The 12465-nt window shown below is 37.3% G+C and overlaps 1 protein-coding gene across 48 annotated transcripts in view; it reads left to right on the top strand.

Annotated features, from left to right (window-relative positions):
• KLHL3 (kelch like family member 3) overlaps positions 1-12465 on the top strand; it is a 297123-nt gene that overhangs the window by 124509 nt on the left and 160149 nt on the right. For 32 of the 48 annotated variants that reach the window (XM_054252512.2, XM_035292140.3, XM_078360157.1 and 29 more), the window contains 2 exons: positions 5600-5718; positions 9096-9214. The gene's annotated coding sequence lies outside the window, so the exon portion shown is untranslated. Of the gene's footprint in view, positions 1-5599; positions 5719-7980; positions 8181-9095; positions 9215-12465 lie in introns of all 48 variants that reach the window. The other 16 variants (XM_078360226.1, XM_078360135.1, XM_078360232.1 and 13 more) reach the window with 2 other exon arrangements.

Raw genomic sequence — 12465 nt, 5'->3', positions numbered from 1 at the left:
CTTAAATTCAGTTGTCTTTGATATTCTGTCAACTTTTAGTTACATACAAATCATAACTTTAGGCCAGGCATGGTGGCTTACACCTATAATCCCAGCACTTTGGGAGACTGAAGTAGGAGGATGGCTTGAGGCCAGGAGTTCACCATGAGCAGTATAACAAAATTCTGTCTCTACAAAAAAGAAACAAACAAAACTTAGCCAGGCATGATTGGCATGTGCCTGTATTCCCAGCTACTCAGGAAGCTGAGGTGGGAGGATTCGGTGAGCCCAGGAGTTCAAGGCTGCAGTGAGCCGGGATTGTACCACTGCACTCCCACCTGGGCGACAGTGAGATACTGTCTCAAAAACAAAATTATATTTTTATACATATTTTAAAATTTTTGTCAAGGCACATGAATCAAACTTTTTTTAACAGTTTGTTTTATAACGTTTACATTTTTAGAGACATACTGTGGGCTTTCATTTATATTCTGGCTGTGGACCTTGCAAATATTAGGCCTGGATTTGCTTAAAATTATCTTATTTGTTTGCTTTAGAGTTTAATTATTTTAAAATAAGTGATATTTTAAAAATTTTAGATGTACCATTGTTTATCAAAAACTTGGGAAATACCATGAGGAGAAAAATAATATTGCCACTGTAATACCTCAATTTTGGCATTTTAAAGGATTATCCACTTTAAAATGTGTCTTAAATTTATTCTTTCTCAAACTCCATTGCCATTCTAGTCATCCTAGATTAAGCCACATCATTTCTCACCTGAACTAAAGCAATAGTGTAGTTTACTTGTCTCTCTCTGTTTTCTTTTACCTCCTTCTAGTTCTTTTTCCATGCTGCATCAGAATGGATTTTGAAAAAATATATAAATGAGATAATGTTGCTTTTCCTTACCTAAAGCTTGTTGACAGTATCTAATTGAGGTTGTAGCAAAAATTCAAATTATCTACTATTCCTTATGAAGTCTTACATGATATCTACCTCTCCAATTTTCTGTCATATCTCTCCTCTTCCCCACATCTATTAGGTCCTTCCCAATGTTAGCTTTAGGGAGAAGTTTTAATAGGAAGCAGGATATCTTCTTGACCCTACAGGAAGAACTTTGTGAGGTGGTAGCTAGCTTGATTATTAAATGGCAGCTAAAATAAATATTTTATTTTTGACAATGCTTACTCTTATGTCTATATTATTATAGGACCCCACCTTCTCTTAACGCTCTTTGATGATGGCTGGTTAAGTTTAAAGGGGTAAGGTAGAGGTAGGGATGGGAACTGGCAACATAAATTGGGAGATATTTAAAAAATGCTACTGCTTTTATAATAAAAATCCATTTTTTAGATAGAACATAGTTTAACAAGTTTCCCACTGATGGATATAGATTGTTTCTAATTCTCCAGTCCCATTGTAAATACCACATTATAAACAATGACCTTAGTGGTTAAATATTAGGAATTATCTTAAGGAAGTAACATTCTGTGGTACACTGATGTTTGAACATGCCTGATACAGCCTCATATCCAGACCTAATCAGTATCCTATGATGCCATGGCAGACAAATACGTCAAAGCATAAAAACCTTGGGAATAACTTTTAGTAGGATTTCATTTGGAATGTTGGCGTCTGTTAATTGTATAGAGTTCTTTTATCCCTGTAATCTTTGGCTATGCCTCAAAATGTAAGCCCGTTCAGGCACTGAACCCCTCCAATACCTTCTTGCCCATTTCATTCAGAGCATCCATCCTCTGAGGAACCTGATTCCTTTGCTGACTTAACTAGAAATGTGCCTTCTCTCACAGTCCAGGTCTCACAGGACTGAATACAGTAGTCCCCACTTATCCTTGAGGGATATCTCCCAAGATCCCCACTGAATATCTGAAATTACGGATAGTACTGAACCCTATGTCCACAGTGTTTTTTTCCTGGACAGCAATGGATGGGTTGTGTATGCAGCATGATATAAAAGAGATGATTTATCCTAGTCAGGATGGAGCAGAATGATGAGAAATTTCATTATGCTCCTTGGAATGACAATTTAAAACTTACAAATTTTATATTTCTTAGATTTTTCTATTTAATATTTTTGCACCATGGTTGATCCCAGGTAACTGAAATCATGGAAGGCAAAACCCCAGACTGGGAGACTACTGTATATATATTCAGTTGAACCTCATTCAAGGATTCTATATTTATGAATTCACCTACTCACTAAAATTTTTTTGTAACTCTAAAATCAATACTCGGCACTTGCGTGGTCACTTGTGGATGTGTGCAGGGTAGTTCAAAATTTGAGTCACCCAATGACCCATTCCCAAGTGAGGTTGAACAAGGCAACATTGTCTTCTTATTTCAGTTCTCATACTGTAAACAGTCATCCTTTTGTGGTTGATTTAGTGTTGCTTTTTTTTTTTTTTTTTTAACATGCTTGTGCTTTCTGTTGGTGATTTCACTGTTTGAATGGCCCCCAAATGTAGTACTGAAGCCTGTGATGTGCCTTAAGGAGAAAACATGTGTTAGATAAGCTTTGTTCAGGCATAAGTTATAGCGCTGTTACCATGAGTATATTAAATAAAGTATTGTTAAGCAGAAACACTGATAAAACAAGTTAAGTACTGATTGGTTGATGAACATGTTCTGACCAGAGGCTTACGAGAACTTCCTCCTGTATTTCCCTCTAGGATCAGTGCTTCGGTATTTGCTAGTGCAGTGTTCATGGCAGCTTTATAGAGACAACTACTGTAAATGACAATAACTGGCTTTATTTCTGGCGCTCTCTTGCCATTTTGATGACTTATTTTCTATTTTGTGGAATTTAAGTTCATTTGGATGTTTACCTCTAACGTTTTACTTTAATGACATTTTAGACTCAGTTCATTATCTTCAACAAACATTAATCTAGTGCTTTTCTGCTTCTTGGGAAATTCTTCTTTATCCTGAGATCATGAGATTTCCTCCTATATAATTCTCTAAAATTTCTATTCTTACATTTAGGTGTATAATCTATTTGAAAAAGACTTTTTGGTTTAGTACCCGCTAGAAATATAACTTCATTTTGTTCTCACAGATATTTGATTGTCCTACTACTGTTTACTGAAAAGACAGTTCCTGCCTCTACTACTTCACCATGCCATCTCTATCATTTATCACGCATCTGTATATGTTTGTGTTCTCTCAAAATTCCTGTGTTGAAACCCTATTCCCAGTGTGATGGTATTTGGAGGTGGGACCTTTGGAAAGTAATTAGGTCATGGGAGTGAAGCCCTCCTGAATGAATGGGATTAGTGCTCTTATAAGAAGAGGCCAAGGCTGGGTGTGGTGGCTCAGGTCTATCTAATATCAGTGCTTTGGGAGGCTGATGTGGGAGGATCCCTGGAGCCAAGAGTTCACAACAAGCCTGGGCAACATAGCAAAAGCCTGTCTCTACAAAAAAGAGGATTACATAATTGTTTTGAGATAATTGTTCTTGACTATGAGGATTAATAACAAGAGTGCTACTAGTCAAAGGTTGCACAGGTGAGGTCCTCACAAAAGTATTTTTGTGTGTAGAAGATTGTGATGGCCTTTGTGCAAGGTTGTGGCTTTTTTCAGTCTTTTATGATAGTTTTCATTATCAGGCATTGTGCACGAGGACCCTCTGTTCATGGCCTTCCCTGGCTCTCTTTGTCAGAGGTTTTAACACATGTGACTTCATTCGATTCTGACAACTTTCACAATTCTTGGATACTTCATATAATACTAGCATAGTTGGTATTTTTAAATTTCTCATTTTTTGATTCTAACATATAGGAATGCAAATGATTTTGCAAATGTATGTTATGTCATCTTGCGAAAATCTCTCATTAATTTAATAATTTATTCTTAGATACTCTTGAATTTTTCACACTTGTGATCCTACCATCTGTAAATAATGATAGTTTTGTTTCTCTTTATAATTCCTATTCTTTTTGAAAAAATATACTTGCATTGCTAGGCTGGCCCTGCTAGGCCCTCTAGTACATTGTTGAATAAAAGTGGTATTAACAGGCATTCTTTAAAGACAAGCTTTAAACATCTTACCATACTTATAGTAAATATTACACTTAATGTCCTCAGAGAAGTATTTTTGTGTGTATAAGATTGTGATGGCCTTTGTGTAAGATTGTGGTTTTTTCAGAGTCTTTTGTGATATTTCTTGTTATCAGGCATTTTGCGTGAACATTTACTCATAGTGTTTCTGACTAAGAAAAATTTTTTTCCAGTTCATTAAGAGTCTTTTAAAAATATTGAATGTTTATTTTTATCAAATACACGTTCTGTCATTATTTAGGTTGGTCATATTTCTTCTTCTATTCTGTTATTGTAGGTAATAGTATTAATTGATTTTCTACTCCTAAATCAACTTTGTATTATTTAGACAAACTTATGTTTTATCTTTTTTTTAATATTATCCCTTTTTATCCTTTTTATATATTGCTGCTTTCTGTGTGCTAATACTTTGTTTAGGAAGTTTGTATTCATGTTTTTTAGTGAGCTTACCTATAAGTTCCCTTTTTCTTACTGTCCTTAGTGGATTTTTTTTTTTTGAGATGGAGTCTCTGTCTGTCACCAGACTAGAGTGCAGTGGTGCAATCTCAGTGTACTGCAACGTCTGCTTCTGGGTTCAAGTGACTCTTCTGCTTCAGCCTCCCGAGTAGCTGGGATTACAGGTGCATGCCACCAAGCCCGGCTAATTTTTGTATTTTCAGTAGATACAGGGTCATGCCATGTTGGACAGGCTGGTCTTGAACTCCTGGCCTCAAGTGACTCACCCACCTTTGCCTCTCAAACTGCTGGGATTAAGGCCATAAACCTCCCACACCTGGCCTCCTTAGTGGATTTTTATGTCAAAGTTAAAATAGCCTCATCAAATGAGTTAGAGAAAGTACTCCCTTTTTCTAGTCTCTGAAAGCTTTGTATTATTGGTCTTGTTTCTCCCTCGAATGTTTGTAGAACTTTCTGGTAAAGTCTGGGCCTATAGTTTTCATTTTGGGAAGATTTTTGGGAAAAATGGAATGCTTGTAGGGTGAATTAGTTACTATTGGCTGCATTTGGTAATTTACAGCAAGAAAAAAAAAAGCTCAAAAAAGAATTGGCTTATTTGCAAGCAGAAAAGGAATTTAATTATTTAATTTGAAAGGAAATTAAGAGAGCACAGAAATTCAGTACTTGCAGGTCTGGAAGATACAAGTGATTCTCATTTCCAGATGGTAAAAGAGAAAACTGAGAAGGCCTTTGAATATTAAAGTCTGATTAAAAATGCTTAGCTGCTAAAGCAAGTATCCCTTGAGGATGTGACCATATAGTCATTGTTAAAAAAACTCTAGATGAGTTAAAGTTGTGTTTATTAAATCCTTTAAATTTGACAAAATGGTCAAGTAAAAGAGAATAAGGATGCCGTCAAACCTGATAGGTTTAAGTATCTGAACTAAATTAAATGAGGGAGAATTGTTTTGAAAAGAACTGTAGGTGTCACTATTACTACAGGCAGCTAACTAAAACAAAATTATAAAAAGTCAAGTACGTTTTTGAGAAAGAACTGTATTTCAAAAATAACCTCAGCCTGGACTAAAATTGTCTATGACTGTAGGCCCCCAATTTCTACAGGAAGGAAGCTGCTCAGTTCCCAAGAAAGACGTATTTTCCAGTGCCCTCTTCACCACCACCAAGGAGGATGGCTTCCTGCTGGAGAGAAGACCAAGAGCCATGGTGAGCAGGGGGTTGGGGAGCCCATTAGTATTAGAGAAATCAAGAGCTATTCAAGAAATATTCCCCCTCTCCAGAGTAGGAACTCCTTGTAATCATCTGCCCAGTGAGATTTTAGAATTGCATTTTCTATCCTTCTCTTTTCCAAATGGGAGGGTTTATTGGAGTTATTCTGACTCAGTTCCATTATTGTATATTATATATGTATTGGGGTGGGTGGAACAAATAACTGTTGTTATAAATTCATAAGTATCTAGGTGAAAATCAACCTCATCTAGACCTGATATAGAAATTAAGATTTAGATCTTGGACTTTAAGCTCAAGTGAGTGACTTTATGGGACTTTAAACTTTTTTTCTCCCTTGGGAAGTAAGTATATTTGCATGTGAGAGGGTACAGAATCTTACAGAAAATTGAGCAGAGCTAAAGGGAGAATTAGAGAACTAGAGGACAGCTCAGAAGATATTATCCAGAATGCTTTGAAAAGACACAAAAGGATGGAAAATATAGAAGAGAAATTAAGATATATGAAGGAAAAACTAAGAGAATTTATCATTCATTTAGTTGGAGTTACATAAGGAAAAGAGAGCAAGAAAGGGGCAGAGGCCATGTTTGAAGATGAAATGGTTGCAAATATTTCAGAATGAATTAAAGAAGCCCAGCAACCTCAAGTAGGATAAATAAAAAGAAATCTATCCAAGACACATTCTAGAAACTGCAGCAAACAACAGGCAAAGAGAAAGATATTAGAAACACCAGAGGAAAAAAAAAGTAGATTACTTTCAAAAGAGCAACAGTTGTATTATCACTTGGCTGCTTAACAGCAAAAATAGAAGTCGGGTGACATGGACTGGTATCTTAAAGGGGCTGACAAAATAGCTGCCAATCTAGAATTTACACTAAACCATAAATATCTTTCAAGAATGAAGGCAAAAGAGGCATTTTTTCAGATAAACAAAAGCTGACAGAATTCATCCTTTTTTTTTTTTTGAGATGGAGTCTCACTCTGTCACCTAGGATAGAGTGCGGTGGCATAATCTCGGCTCATTGCAACCTCTGCCTCCCAGGTTCAAATGATTCTCCTGCCTCAGCCTCCTGAGTAGCTGGGACTACAGGTGCCCACCACCACATCCGGCTAATTTTTTGTATTTTTAGTGGAGACCAGGTTTCACCGTGTTAGCCGGGATGGTCTCAAACTCCTGACCTTGTGATCTGCCCACCTCGGCCTCTCAAAGTGCTGGGATCACAGGCGTGAGCCACCGCGCTCGGCCAGAGAATTCATCACTAGTTAATTACAGGAAATTCTAAAGGATGCATACATCAGACAGAAGAAAAGTGATCTCAGAGGCAAGATCTGAGATCCAAGAAGGAAAGAAGAGCAGAAAAAGTGGAAAACATATGGGTAAACCTAAACAAAGACCAATTGTATATAACAGTGACAATAATGTCCTGGCAGGTATAAAAAATTAAAATGCACAGCACAACAACAATATAATCCAGAGAGGATAAATAGATTTTAAATAATCCTTGTGTCATCTAGGGGCAGGATAAAGATGTTTACTAATTTCAGTTTTGATAAATATGCATGTGATAATTCCTAATATAACTACTAAAAGAATAAAAACAGTATATTATTTCAAAACCAGTAGATGAAGGAAAAGAGATGATAAAGTACTCATTCTTTTATTATTATTATTATTATTTTATTGCATTTTAGGTTTTGGGGTACATGTGCAGAACATGCAAGATAGTTGCATAGGTACACACGTGGCAGTGTGTTTTGCTGCCTTCCTCCCCTTCACCCACATTTGGCATTTCTCCCCATGCTATCCCTCCCCAGCTCCCCACCCCGCTGTCCCTCCCCTATTCCCCCCAATAGACCCCAGCGTGTAGTGCTCCCTTCCCTGTGTCCATATGTTCTCATTGTTCATTACCCACCTATGAGTGAGAATATGCGGTATTTCATTTTCTGTTCTTGTGTCAGTTTGCTGAGAATGATGTTCTCCAGATTCATCCATGTCCCTACAAAGGACACGAACTCATCATTTTTGATTGCTGCATAATATTCCATGGTGTATATGTGCCACCTTTTCCCAGTCCAGTCTATCATCGATGGGCATTTGGGTTGGTTCCAGGTCTTTGCTATTGTAAACAGTGCTGCAATGAACATTCATGTGCATGTGTCCTTATAGTAGACTGATTTATAGTCCTTTGGATATATACCCAGTAATGGGATTGCTGGGTCAAATGGAATTTCTATTTCTAGGTCTTTGAGGAATCGCCACACTGTCTTCCACAATGGTTGAACTAATTTAAACTCCCACCAGCAGTGTAAAAGTGTACCTATTTCTCCACATTCTCTCCAGCATCTGTTGTCTCCAGATTTTTTAATGTACTCATTCTTTACAAGTTAAGAAATAGGGGCGCAACAAGGATGATCTTAGGTTTTCTGGATTTAGCAACCAGGTGGGTGACAATATTCCTAACTGATTTGGGAGCAGGAAAAAAAGAGAGTGTGGGAGGAAGGTACTGAGTTCTGTTTGGGACAAGTTGAATTTGAGGTGCTTGAGGGACAGCCATTAAGTCTCCTCTTGGAACTTAGGGCAGCAGGTTTTCTTTTTAAAACCATTTTTGGTAAGTTTTTGAGCTAAAGTGATTCCCAGCTCTGTCTGAATTTATGAATTAGCCTAAACATTCTGAGCTCCATTAGGCTGTTTTACCAATGTGCATTTTTAACAGGTTTTCCAACAATAAGTTAAGGGAAAATTGTGAAATTGATGTTTCTGGAAGCTTTTAAAAATTAGATGCTTTTCTATTTTGAAAGATTTAGGTTTGCCTTCCTTCCAGAGGGCTGGACTTCTTCCGGGATCAGTCTTTTGGTATTAAGGAATTTATTCTCTGCTCTTCTCTGCCATCTGGTGGCAAATGAATGGAACACTGCATTTGGAAGGGAAAGAAGGAATTTGAGCTTTTTATTATAAATTTTTTATGTATTTGGGGGGACACGTGCAGATTTTTAAATATACACATATTGCATAGTGGTGAAGTCTAGGCATTTAGTGCACTCATCACCGGCATAGTGAGCATCGTACCCAACAGGTAATTTTTCAACCCTCACCCCCCTTTTACCCTCCCACATTTTGTAATCTGCAATAGAAATTTGAGCTATTTTAAAATATGTAACTTGATGAAGAGAAGCAACATATGGTTGTGTGTATTTGTGAATCCAAACTTTGACACCACCAAATCACAGCAGTAGTTTTAGGGCAAAGAAATTGTCTATCTGTGGTATTTTCTGTATTCTTTCCTCACTCTTCTCTTACCTTCATTGCCCTGCCTTACCATCTGATTTTTCTTTTCTTTTCTTTTCTTTTCTTTCAGACGGAGTCTCACTCTGTCACCCAGGCTGGAGTACAGTGGTACAATCTCAGCTCATTGCAACCTCTGCTTCCTGGGTTCAAGTGATCATGACTCAGCCGCCCGAGTAGCTGGGACTGCAGGTAAGTACTACCATGACCAGCTAATTTTTTGTACTTTTTTTTTTAGTACATAGAGGGTTTCACCATGTTGACCAGGCTGGTCTTGAACTGCTGACCTCAGGTGATCTGCCCACCTCAGCCTCCCAAAGTGCTGGGATTACAGGTGTGAGCCACCACGCCAGCCTTATCTGGCATTTCTAACCTTATATGTAGGGCTAAGTAAACTGAGTCATCAAAGTTAAAATCATCCTTCAGCACTTCTTTTACTTAAATCAGTGTTGACTTTATGACCTTGTACAAATGTGTGGTCTCCTTTAGTTCCCAAAAATATTGGTGTCCTAATCTCCAAAACCTATGAATATGTTACCTTACGTGGCAAAAAGTACTTTGCAGATGTGATTAAGGTTAGGGACCTTGAATGGAGAGAATATTTGGGATTATCTGAGTGGGTACAATATAAACATATAATCTCTTTTCTGGTTGTAGTGGGGTATGGGAGTGGGGAGAGAAGGATAGAAAGGGGAGAGAGGGATGGAAGATGGGAGGGATAAAAGGAGGAAAGGAGGGGGAGGAGGAAGAAGAGAGAGAGGAGGAAGCATGGAAGAAAAGCAGAAGAAATTTGAAGTATGAAAGGAACTAGACTCACCATTGTTGATTTTGAAGACTGAGGAAGGGGGCCATGAGGCAAGGAAGGTGGGTAGCTTCTAGAAAGATTCTCCCTGAGAGCCTTCAGAAGGAAATGCAGCCCTGCTGAAACTTTATAATTTTAGCCCCCTGAAGCCTGTGTCAGACTTCTGACCTATGGAACTGTAAAATAATAAATAATCTTGTTTTAACTCACCAGTTTTATGATAATTTGTTATGGAAATGATAAAAAACTGATACAAAGCTCCACTTCATGTTCATGAGTCTGGAACCTCCACTGGGAAAAGTGCAGAGCTAGCTTGACTTTGGGCTAGTGTCGAACCTAGGGAACTTGAGGTAGAGAGATAATAAACTAGTTTGTTTGACCAATTTAATATTTCCTCTTTCCAGGTTATATTGTGACCATCAAGTGTCTATCTACCCTATTATTTCACTCTCCTCTTTTTTCTAGATTATGTAGTTTCCTTTTTCACATTTCCCCTCCATTTTAGCTTGCCTATATGTAGGAGTTTGTGATTATTTTAACGAATATTGATTGAATGCCTATCATATAAAGGGTTATTCATGGTCCCTGACATGGAAAGGCCAATAATTTAGTGGGGACAAGTAACAACAAATATTAAATAATGTTTGTTTCCCCACAAGTTATAATTTAGAGGGAAAACAGAGAAGTCACAAGAATAAACATTTTCTCTCTAGCATTATCAATTTCTCCATCTGTATTGATTCATTCTCATCCCATCTTACACAAACAAACTTTATTCCATATACCTCTGTAACCAGTACTCTACTTCTCTGCAGTTACAACAAAACTTCTTCAACTCCATTTCTGCACTTCTTGTTCCCTCTCAGCCCACCTTAATTACCTTTCTCCATCACTGCACTAAAGATTTGTTTGTCAAGGTCACTAATGACCTCTGTGCTACCCGACCTAATGGCCTCTATTCTAATCAGCTCATCTCTCAGCAGTATTTGTTTTAGGTGATCCCTCCCTTATTTTTTTTAAAAACAGCTTTATTGAGATAAGTTATATACCATACAATTCATCTGTTTAAACTGTATAGTTTAATGTTTTTAGTTTATTCACAGGGTGGTGCAACCATCACTACAATCTAATTTTAGAACATTTTTGTTCTCCCTAATGGAACTCTGTGCCCAATAACCATCGCTCCCCATTTCTCCCTCCTTTTCTTCCCCTAGCCCCATGCAACCATTAATCTACTTTCTGTTTCCATTGATTTGCCTATTCTGGACATTACATGTAAATGGAATCATACAGTATGTGATCTTTTGTGACTAGCTTCTTTCGGCTAGCATAATGTATTTCAAGGTTCACCCATACTGTACCATGTATTAGTACTTTATTCCTTTTTATTGCCAAATGATATTCCATATCCATTAGTTGATTATTTTGATTATTTCTACTATTTGACTATTATGAATAATGCTGCTATAAACATTTGCATACATATTTGTGTGGGCACATATGTTTCATTTTTCTCGGATATATACCTAGGAGTGAGGTTTTGCTGGGTCATGTGGTAACTTAATGTTTGAGGAACTACCACCTGTTTTCCAAAGTGGCCACACAACTATTCACGATAGTAAACACATGGAATCAACCTAGATGCACATCATGGTGGACTGGAAGAAGAAGCTGTGGTGTATATGCACCATGAATTACTATGCAGCCATAAAAAAGAACAAAATCATGTCCTTTGCAACAACATGTAAGCAGCTGGAGGCCATTATCTTAAGCAAATTAGGCAGGTACAGAAAACCAAATACTGTATGTTCTCACCTTATAAGTGGGACTGAAACATTAAGTACGCATGAACACAAAGAAGGGGACTACTTGAGTGGGGAGAGTGGAAGGAGGGCAATGGTTGAAAATAACCTATCAGGCACTTTGCTCACTATGTGGGTGATAAAATTATTTGTACATTATACCCCAGTGACACGCAATTTACCTACATAACAAACCTGCATGTACACCCTGAATAAAAAAGTATTTTCTACCCTAAAATAAAAGTGGAAAAAGTAAAAACAAAAAAACAAAAAACCGCAAGTGATGGCACCATTTTTACATTTTCACCAAGCAATGTATGTGTGTTTCAGTTTCCCCACATCTTCACTAACACTTATTATTGTCTGCCTTTTTTATTATGGCCATCCTCTCCCTCGTTACTGAAATACTTTCTTGGGTTGGCTTCCAACCCATGATGTTACACTCTCCTGGTTTTTCTCCTGCCTCACTTGCTGCTTTTTCTTGGTCTTATCTGTATGTTTACCTCATCTTCCTACTCATCTTCCTCTTCTTTTTCTTCCTCATTCTTATTTTCTTCCATGGAACTTCTAAATGTTGGAGTGCCCCAGAGTTCTGTCTGGAAATATCTTTCTATCTATATATTCTTGCTTTGTGATCTGGTCTCATGTCTTTAAATACTACATGAAAATTAATTATAAATTTTTATTTTTAGCCCTAACCCTGATATTCAACTGTTTACTAAACAACTCTTGTTAGATTATACCTAGTAGGGATTTCAGATTTAACATCTCTAAAACAGAACTTGTGGTTTTTAACAGCAGACCTGCTTCATCTCTGTCTTCCAAATTTTGGTAAATGG

The sequence above is a fragment of the Callithrix jacchus genome, chromosome 2, assembly GCF_049354715.1.
Source record: "Callithrix jacchus isolate 240 chromosome 2, calJac240_pri, whole genome shotgun sequence".
Taxonomy (NCBI): domain Eukaryota; kingdom Metazoa; phylum Chordata; class Mammalia; order Primates; family Cebidae; genus Callithrix; species Callithrix jacchus.
This window is presented reverse-complemented; position numbering and strand designations above follow the sequence as displayed.